Source organism: Arachis hypogaea, chromosome 15 (genome assembly GCF_003086295.3).
Source record: "Arachis hypogaea cultivar Tifrunner chromosome 15, arahy.Tifrunner.gnm2.J5K5, whole genome shotgun sequence".
Taxonomy (NCBI): domain Eukaryota; kingdom Viridiplantae; phylum Streptophyta; class Magnoliopsida; order Fabales; family Fabaceae; genus Arachis; species Arachis hypogaea.
The window spans coordinates 105,896,383-105,906,161 of NC_092050.1; the positions used below are offsets into that span (position 1 = coordinate 105,896,383).

The 9,779-nt window shown below is 40.2% G+C and overlaps 1 non-coding gene across 1 annotated transcript; it reads left to right on the forward strand.

Annotated features, from left to right (window-relative positions):
- The first annotated feature begins 9,390 nt into the window (after positions 1-9,390).
- On the forward strand, positions 9,391-9,494 carry LOC112752790 (small nucleolar RNA R71). The gene has a single exon (XR_003177206.1). It is a non-coding gene; the product is annotated as a small nucleolar RNA R71 (small nucleolar RNA).
- The last annotated feature ends 285 nt before the right edge of the window (positions 9,495-9,779 follow it).

Here is a 9,779-nt window from a genome sequence, read left to right on the forward strand (position 1 = left end):
AAGCAACTAGAATAAGTAGAAAATAGAGCAAAAGTAAGAGAAGGAAGGGGTGGAGGGGAAAAGAAGAGAAGAAGTAGAGAGAAAAGAAGAAAAGAAGTAAAGTGGGAGAAAATAGGGGTGTGCGTACGCACAGGCACGTGTGCGTACGCACACTAGGTGGAAAAGGGAAGACCTCATGATGTTTGCATTGGTACATTAAATACTTGTTGATTGGTTAGGTGAAGAACAAAGTTAGAAAGCATGATTAGAGAAGAGTAGAGTGATTACCCTATACACTTGAGTGATTAGAGTGAATATACACCATCAGTAAGGGTTCAATGCTTGATTTTATGTTCCCTGCTGTCATGAGCTGTCTTCTTACAAGTTTACTTGTTTTTACTGTATAATTCGAATTAGTGAAATTTGATTTATGTTTGAAGAAGTTATTTACTTTTAACCAAGTGAGCAAAATTATTTTAGCATATAGTTGCATTCATATACATAGGTTGCATTGCATTGCATGAGTCTTACTTTTCCCTACTCATTTATTTTATCTCCTTAAGCTAAGCATGAGGACATGCTAATGTTTAAGTGTGGTGAGGTTGATAAACCACTATTTTATGGTTTATCTTGTGTTTAATTGAGTGGTTTCATCAAGTCTTTACCCACTTATTCATATGAATTGCATGATTTTACAATTTCTTCCTAGTTTTGTCCCATGGTTGAAACTTGCTTCCTGGAGATCCTTAATTTGTGTATTATTAATTCTCCTTTATACCATTCGATGCTGTGATCTGTGTGTTAAGTGTTTCAGGCTTTATAGGGTGGGAATCGCTTAGAAAATGGAGAGGAAGCTTGCAAAAATGGAAGAAACACAAGAAACTAAGGAGATGACCAGCGAGCATCGACGCGCCCGCATGGCTCACGCGTGCGCGCGATATGAAGAAATTTGCAGCAACGCGTGCGCGTTCCTGACGCATACGCGTGGATTAGAGTTCTGCAAGATGACGCGTGCGCGTGCTTGACACGAATGCGTGACACGCCAAAACGACCAGCGACGTGTACGCGTGACTGACGCGTACGCATGACATGCGTGATCTGTAGAATTAATAGAAAATATTGGGGGCGATTTTGGGCCACGTTTTGACCCAGTTTTCGGCCCAGAAACACAGACTAAAGCCAGGGAATGTGCAGAGACTCAACACACATTCTCATTAGGATAGTTTTTAGGTTTTAGATCTGAATCTAGAGAGAATTTACTCCTCCTCTAGGTTTTCTTTACATTCATAGTTTATTAGTTTTATGCTTTTGCTTTTGGATATTGAAGAGTCATCACCTCCGTTGAAGATACTATTCTAGTTTTTTTTCTTACTTCCTATTTATTTATTCCATATTCTTAATTCTTGTTTAGAGTGGTAATTGGATTATTTTGGATTTATTAATGCAAAGGATTACTTTTATTTTTAATTAATTTCCAATCCTTATTTTATTTAATTTTATCATGTCTTCTTCTTTTATTTCTATGAGCATTCTATTCATGTCAATGGAGTAGATTTCCCACTTGACATGGGGGTTGATTAAAAGAAGACACTTGAGTTGGAAGGCTTAAGTGATGGTTAAATTGGAAGTTGTTGGCTAGTTCTATATTTACTAACGCTAGACCTTCCCAAGGGAGAGGACTAGGATTTGCGAATAAGAGTTAGCTCAACAAGATAGAACTTCCAATTAATCATTCCCCCAGTCAAGGCTTTTTTATTTAGAATATTATAAATCTCTTTTAGTTATTATTACTTTAATTTACAATTGTTTAATTGTTCATTGCCCGACTCAGATTCTCCTCGAAACTCCTGATTAATAAATTAGCACCCTTTTTGGCAACTCGTTGGGAGACGACTTGGAACTCATACTCCCAGTATTTTTATTCTAAATTTTGTGACAACGTTTCTAAATTGATGAGGTGAATTTTAGCTGGTTAAGAGCTATACTCGCAACGTAATTCCTAATTTGATTTCTTAATTGGCCGACTTACGCACTCAAGCCAATTTTTGGCGCCGTTATCGGGGAGTTGCAATTGTGTGCTAAATTATAAATTAGTGTACATATTTTTATTTTTATTTGCATATTTTATTTTTATTTTATTACCATGAGCTATATGTTTCTTTCATTGAATGACGCGTTCACTACCTGATCCAAGCTTAGCCACATTTGATCCTGAAATTGAAAGAACTATTTCATGTATTAGGCGATCTCGACGTCGGTTAGCCTCTGAGGGTGGTGAAGTGATTGTTATCGATTCACCAGTCTCATCTGAGAGCGAATCTGAACTGCCATCTAAGAGCGAAATAAGCTCCTTTACTACTGATTCAGTTGATTCACGTGCAGATAACATGGCAGCACCTAAGAGGATTACTCTCCAGGAAGATAGAGCCCCAGATTTTACACTGCAGCCATATCAAGTGCATCATCCAACTCTGGCTGTAGATTTTGAGCTGAAGATTGCACTAATCAACTTGATGCCCAAGTTTCATGGCTTACCTGCTCAGGAGCCTATCAAGCACCTCGGGGACTTCCAGACAGCCTGTTCTACTGTTAGGCGTCATGGTGCAAATGAAACTTCTATTCTGTTAACCGCCTTCCCATTTTCTCTTGAGGGAAAGGCGAGGGAGTGGTACTACTCCCAACTTGAAGCAACTATTACCAACTAGGATACACTCAGGAGAGAATTCCTGGAAAAATACTTTCCAGCTGAAGTTACTGATAGATTGAGGAAAGAGATTTCCTGCATTGTTCAAGGTGAATCAGAAACTCTCTATGGGTACTGGGAGTGCTTTAAGAACCTTCTGGATGCATGCCCCCAACACATGATTGACAGGCTAGTGTTGATCAGCTATTTCACTCAAGGCATGAAGCCTCGGGATAAAACTACACTGGATTGTGCCTGTAATGGTTCTCTGAGAAAGTACAAGACTGCTGGTGCACAAAATTGTGATCTAGATGTGAAATTGTTGTTCGAAATTGATTCCCTGGCAATGGCTCCAAAAACGTGTGCACAGTACCACGATCCAAACATAACTTCACAACTTCACGCAACTAACCAGCAAGTGCACTGGGTCGTCCAAGTAATAAAACCTTACGTGAGTAAGGGTCGATCCCACGGAGATTGTTGGTATGAAGCAAGCTATGGTCACCTTGTAAATCTCCGTCAGGCAGATATCAAATGGTTATGGAGTTTTCAAATAATAATAATAAATAAATAGAAAATAAAGATAGAAATACTTATGTAATTCATTGATGAGAATTCGGATAAGCGTATAGAGATGCTTTCGTTCCTCTGGACCTCTGCTTTCCTACTGTATTCATCCAATCATTCCTACTCCTTTCCATGGCAAGCTTTATATAGGGCATCACCGTTGTCAATGGCTACATCCCATCCTCTCTGTGAAAAAGGTCCAAATGCTCTGTCACGGCACGGCTAATCATCTGGAGGTTCTCGATCATACTGGAATAGGGTTCACCCTCCTTTTGCGTCTGTCACTACGCCCAGCACTCGCGAGTTTGAAGTTCGTCACAGCCATCCCTTCCCAGATCCTACTCGGAATACCACAGACAAGGTTTAGACTTTCCGGATCTCAGGAATGGCCATCCATGGGTTCTAACTTATACCACGAAGATTCTAATATCTCGGACTCGGTCCTCTGTATTAGATATCTAAGAGATATTCATTCTAGCTTGGTTGCATGTAGAACGGAAGTGTTTGTCAGGCACGCGTTCATAAGTGAGAATGATGATGAGCGTCACATAATCATAACATTCATCATGTTCTTGGGTGCGAATGGATATCTTAGAAGTGGAATAAGTTGAATTGAATAGAAAAACAGTAGTACTTTGCATTAAATCATGAGGAACAGCAGAGCTCCACACCTTAATCTATGGAGTGCAGAAACTCTACCGTTGAAAATACATAAGTGATGAAGGTCCAGGCATGGCTGAATGGCCAGCCCCCAAACGTGATCAATAGATCAAAAGATAATCCAAAGATGATCCGAAGATGTAAATATAATAGTAAAAAGTCCTATTTATACTAGACTAGCTACTAGGGTTTACAGAAGTAAGTAATTGATGCAGAAATTCACTTTCGGGGCCCACTTGATGTATGCTTGGGCTAAGCTTAAAGTTTACACGTGCAGAGGCTTCTTTTGGAGTTGAATGCCAAGTTGTAACGTGTTTTTGGTGTTCAACTCTAGTTTGTGACGTGTTTCTGGCGTTTAACTCCAGACTGCAGCGTAGAACTGGAGTTCAACGACCTTTTGCGTCATCTATACTTGGGCAAAGTATGGACTATTATATATTGCTGGAAAGCCCTGGATGTCTACGTTCCAACGCCGTTGAGAGCGCACCATTTGGAGTTCTGTAGCTCCAGAAAATCCACTTTGAGTGCAGGGAGGTCAGAATCCAACAGCATCAGCAGTCCTTCTTCAACCTCTGAATCTGATTTTTGCTCAAGTCCCTCAATTTCAGCCAGAAAATACCTGAAATCACAGAAAAATACACAAACTCATAGTAAAGTCCAGAAATGTGAATTTAACATAAAAACTAATAAAAATATCCCTAAAAGTAACTAGATCCTACTAAAAGCATACTAAAAGCAATGCCAAAAAAGTGTATAAATTATCCGCTCATCACAACACCAAACTTAAATTGTTGCTTGTCCCCAAGCAACAGAAAATCAAATAGGATAAAAAGAAGAGAATATACTATAAATTCCAAACTATCAATGAAACATAGCTCCAATCAGATGAGCGGAACTTGTAGCTTTTTGCCTCTTGAATAGTTTTGGCATCTCACTTTATCCATTGAAGTTCAGAATGATTGGCATCTATAGGAACTCAGAGTTTAGATAGTGTTATTGATTCTCCTAGTTCAATATGTTGATTCTTGAACACAGCTACTTTATGAGTCTTGGTCGTGGCCCTAAGCACTTTGTTTTCCAATATTACCACCGGATACATAAATGCCACAGACACATAATTGGGTGAACCTTTTCAGATTGTGACTCAGCTTTGCTAAAGTCCCCAATTAGAGGTGTCCAGGGTTCTTAAGCACACTCTGTTTTTGCTTTGGACCTTGACTTTAACCGCTCAGTCTCAAGTTTTCATTTGACACCTTCACGCCACAAGCACATGGTTAGGGACAGCTTGGTTTAGCCGCTTAGGCCAGGATTTTATTCCTTTAGGCCCTCCTATCCACTGATGCTCAAAGCCTTGGGATCCTTTTTATTTACCCTTGCCTTTTGGTTTTAAGAGCTTTTGGCTTTTTCTGCTTGCTTTTTCTTTTTCTTTCTATTTTTTTTGCCAGTTTTTTCTCTTTTTTTTTCTGCAAGCTTTGTATTCACTGCTTTTTCTTGCTTCAAGAATCATTTTTATGATTTTTCAGATTATCAAATAACATGTCTCCTTGTCATCATTCTTTCAAGAGCCAACATATTTAACATTCTTAAACAACAACTTCAAAAGACATATGCACTGTTCAAGCATTCATTCAGAAAACAAAAAGTATTGTCACCATATCAATATAATTAAACTAAGTTCAAGGATAAATTCGAAACTCATGTACTTCTTGTCTTTGAATTAAAAACATTTTCATTTAAGAGAGGTGATGGATTCATATCACTACTTTAAGGCATAGACACTTAGACACTAATGATCATGTAATAAAGACACAAACATATATAAACATTTAACATAAGAAAATGAAAAACAGAAAATTTGAGAACAAGGAATGAGTCCACCTTAGTGATGGTGGCGTTTCTTCTTGAGAACCAATGATGTCCTTGAGCTCTTCTATGTCTCTTCCTTGTCTTTGTTTCTCTTCCCTCATTGCTCTTTGATCTTCTCTAATTTCATGAAGGATGATGGAGTGCTCTTGATGTTCCACCCTTAATTGTCCCATGTTGGAACTTAATTCTCCTAGGGAGGTGTTGATTTGCTCCCAAAAATTTTGTGGAGGAAAGTGCATCCCTTGAGGCATCTCAGGGATTTCTTGGTGATGAGCTTCTTCATGCGTCTCTTGAGATCCATGAATAGGCTCTCTTGTTTACTCCATCCTTTCTTAGTGATGGGCTTGTCCTCATCAATGAGGATATCTCCCTCTATGTCAATCCCAGCCGAATTGCATAGATGGCAAATGAGGTGAGGAAAAGCTAACCTTGCCATAGTGGAGGACTTGTCAGCCACCTTGTAGAGTTCTTGAGGTATAATCTCATGAACCTCCACCTCTTCTCCAATCATGATGCTATGGATCATGATGGCCGGTCTATAGTAACTTCAGATCAGTTGCTAGTGGGAATGATTGAGCGTTGAATGAACTCCAACCATCCTCTAGCTACAGGCTTAAGGTCCAGTCTTCTCAGTTGAACCGGCTTGCCTTTTGAGTCAATCTTCCATTGAGCTCCTTCCACACATATGTCCATGAGGACTTGGTCCAACCTTTGATCAAAGTTGACTCTCCTTGTGTAGGGGCGTGCGTTCTCTTCCATTATTGGCAAGTTGAACGCCAACCTCACATTTTCCGGACTAAAATCTAAGTATTTCCCCCGAACCATGGTGAGATAATTCTTTGGGTTCGGGTTCTTACTTTGATCATGGTTCCTAGTGATCCATGCATTAGCATAGAACTCTTGAACCATTAGAATTCTGACTTGTTGGATGGGGTTTGTTAGAACTTCCCAACCTCTTCTTTGGATCTCATGTCGGATCTCCGGATACTCATTTTTCTTGAGTTTGAAAGGTACCTCGGGGATCACCTTCTTCTTGGCCACAACATCATAGAAGTAGTCTTGATGGGCTTTGGAGATGAATCTTTCCATCTCCCATGACTCGAAGGTGGAAGCTTTTGTCTTCCCTTTCCCTTTTCTAGAGGATTCTCCGGTCTTAGGTGCCATCAATGGTAATGGAAAAACAAAAAGCTTTATGCTTTTACCACACCAAACTTAGAATATTGCTCGCCCTCGAGCAAGAGAAGAAAGAAGAGATGAAGAAGAAGAAGAAATGGAGGAGAGGGAGAGAGGTTTGTGTTTCGGCCAAGAAGAGGAAGAGAGGGTTGTGTTGTGTGAAAATGAAGAAGAATGGAGGGGTTTATATAGTGGAGGGAAAGGGGTTAGGTTCGGCCATTTAGGGTGGGTTTGGGTGGGAAAGTAATTTTGAATTTTGAAGGTAGGTGGATGTATGAAGTAGGTTTATGGGAATAGTGGGTGGATGTGAGTGGTGAAGGGTAGTAGGGAGAGAGCTTGATGTGATTGGTGAAGGGTTTTGGGGAAAGGTGTTTATTGGAAGAGAGGATGAATGAGAAGAGGGAAGAGTGTGAGTGGAGGTAGGTGGGGATCCTATGGGTCCACAGATGCTGAGATGATCCTGTGGGGTCCACAGATCCTGAGGTGTCAAGGAATTACATCCCTGCACCAATTAGGCATGTAAAAATGCCTTTGCATGCAATTCTGGCGTTTAAACACCGAATGGTGCTTGTTCTGGGCGTTCAGCGCCCAGATATAGCATGTTTCTGGCGTTGAATGCCAATTCTATGCTTGTTTCTGGCGTTCAGCGCCAGCTTTCCTCAGTGTGCATTCCTGGTGTCTGAACGCCAGGATTCTGCTTGTTTTGGGCGTTCAATGCCAGATGCTCCTTACTGGCGTTTAAACGCCAATAAGCCCTTCCTCCAGGGTGTGATTTTTCTTCTGCTATTTTTGATTCTGCTTTTAATTTTTGTATTTATTTTGTGACTCCACATGATCATGAACCTAATAAAACATGAAAGAACGATAAAATAAAAATAAAATTAGATAAATAAAAATTGGGTTGCCTCCCAACAAGCGCTTCTTAATGTCAATAGCTTGACAGTGGGCTCTCATGGAGCCACACAGGTGATCAGGTCAATTTTATAGACTTCCCAAAACCAAAATTAGAGTTTGACTGTGGGGGCTTTAGTTGACTCTGTACTGAGAGAAGCTTTTCATGCTTCCTCTCCATTGTTACAGAAGGAGATTCTTGAGTTTTAAACACAAGGTTGTCCTCATTCAGTTGAAGGATCAATTCTCCTCTGTCTACATAAATCACAACTCTTGCTATGGCTAGGAAGGGTCTTCCAAGGATGATGGATTCATCCTCTTCCTTCCCAGTGTCTAGGATTATGAAATCAGCAGGGATGTAAAGGCCTTCAACCTTTACTAACACGTCCTCTACCTGACCATAAGCCTCTTTTCTTGAATTGTCTGCCATCTATAATGAGATTCTAGCAGCTTGCACCTCAAAGATTTCCAGTTTCTCCATTACAGAGAGTGGCATGAGGTTTATTCCTGGCCCAAGATCACATAGAGCCTTCTCAAAGGTCATGGTACCTATGGTACAAGGTATTAGGAACTTTCCAGGATCCTGTTTCTTCTGAAGCAATCTCAGTTGATCCAATGCATTTAGTTCATTGGTGAACAGGGGAGGTTCATCCCCCAAGTCCATTACCAAATAAATTAGCATTAGTTTCATGATTGCACAAGGAACTTGGCAACTTGCTCTTCAGTACATCCTCATTCTCTCAGAAGAAGAATACTCATCAGAGCTTATGAAGGCATAAGGAGGTTCAATAGATTCTATGGTCTCTAGATGCCTCAGATTCCTTGGTCTCCCTGACCTGCTAGGAGTCTCCCCTGGGATCCCCTCCCCTTACCCATGATTTTATATGGCTTGCACTTTATTCCTTTTCAACTGATTTCAGTGATCTTCTTACTCAGTTGGCCACTTGTCCTCCAAAATTTCTAATGGATGACCTTGTTTCATTCATGAAACTCAGAGTAGCCTTGGACAGATCAGAGACTAAGTTTGCCTAATTAGAGGTATTTGTTCAGAGTTCTCTATCTGTTGCTGAGAAGATGATGAAAAAGGCTTGCTATTGCTAACCTGTTTCTTCCCCATTTTAGCTTGTTGAGGCTTTTTGTTGATCCTTCATGAGAATTTGGGTGATTTCTCCATGGGGGTTTAGGTGTTCCCATAGGGTTTACCCTGTAATTTAACTTGCTTTGCGGGTTCTCAGGATCATAAGTCTTCTTCAGAGATGCCTTTGAGTATGTTGGATGCAGTTGCAATCCATTCAGATTGGAAATATATTGACTACTGGTCAATAGTTTGTTCTGAGCCAATATTGGATCGACATCATTTAAGAGTCCCTTCTTCTGAGGATCCCATTACTCACAAGATTCCTCTCAGAAGTGTACATAAACTGGTTATTAGCAACCATGTCAATAAGTTCTTGAGCTTCTGCAGGCATTTTCTTTAGGTGAATGGATCCACTGAGAAGTATCCAATGACATCTTAAGCTAATTCAGACAGACATCATAGAATATATCCAGGATGGTCCATTCTTGAAAGCATGTCAGAGGACACTTTTTGGTCAGTTCCTTGTATCTCTCCAAGCTTCATAGAGGGATTCACCTTCTTTCTGTCTGAAGGTTTTGAAACATCCACTCTAAGCTTACTCATCTTTGAGGAGGAAAGAACTTGTCTAAGAAAGCCTTGACCAGCTTATCCAAGAGTTCAAGCTATCTTTAGGTTGAGAATCAACCATATTCTAGCTCTGTCTCTCACAGCAAATGGGAAAAGCATGAGCCTGTAGACTTCAGGATCTACTCTATTGTCTTAACAGTATCACATATCTGCAAGAATTCAGTTTAAGAACTGAAAAGGATCTTCAGATGGAAGTCCATGAAACTTGCAGTTTTGTTGCATCAGAGAAACTAGTTGAGGCTTAAGCTCAAAATT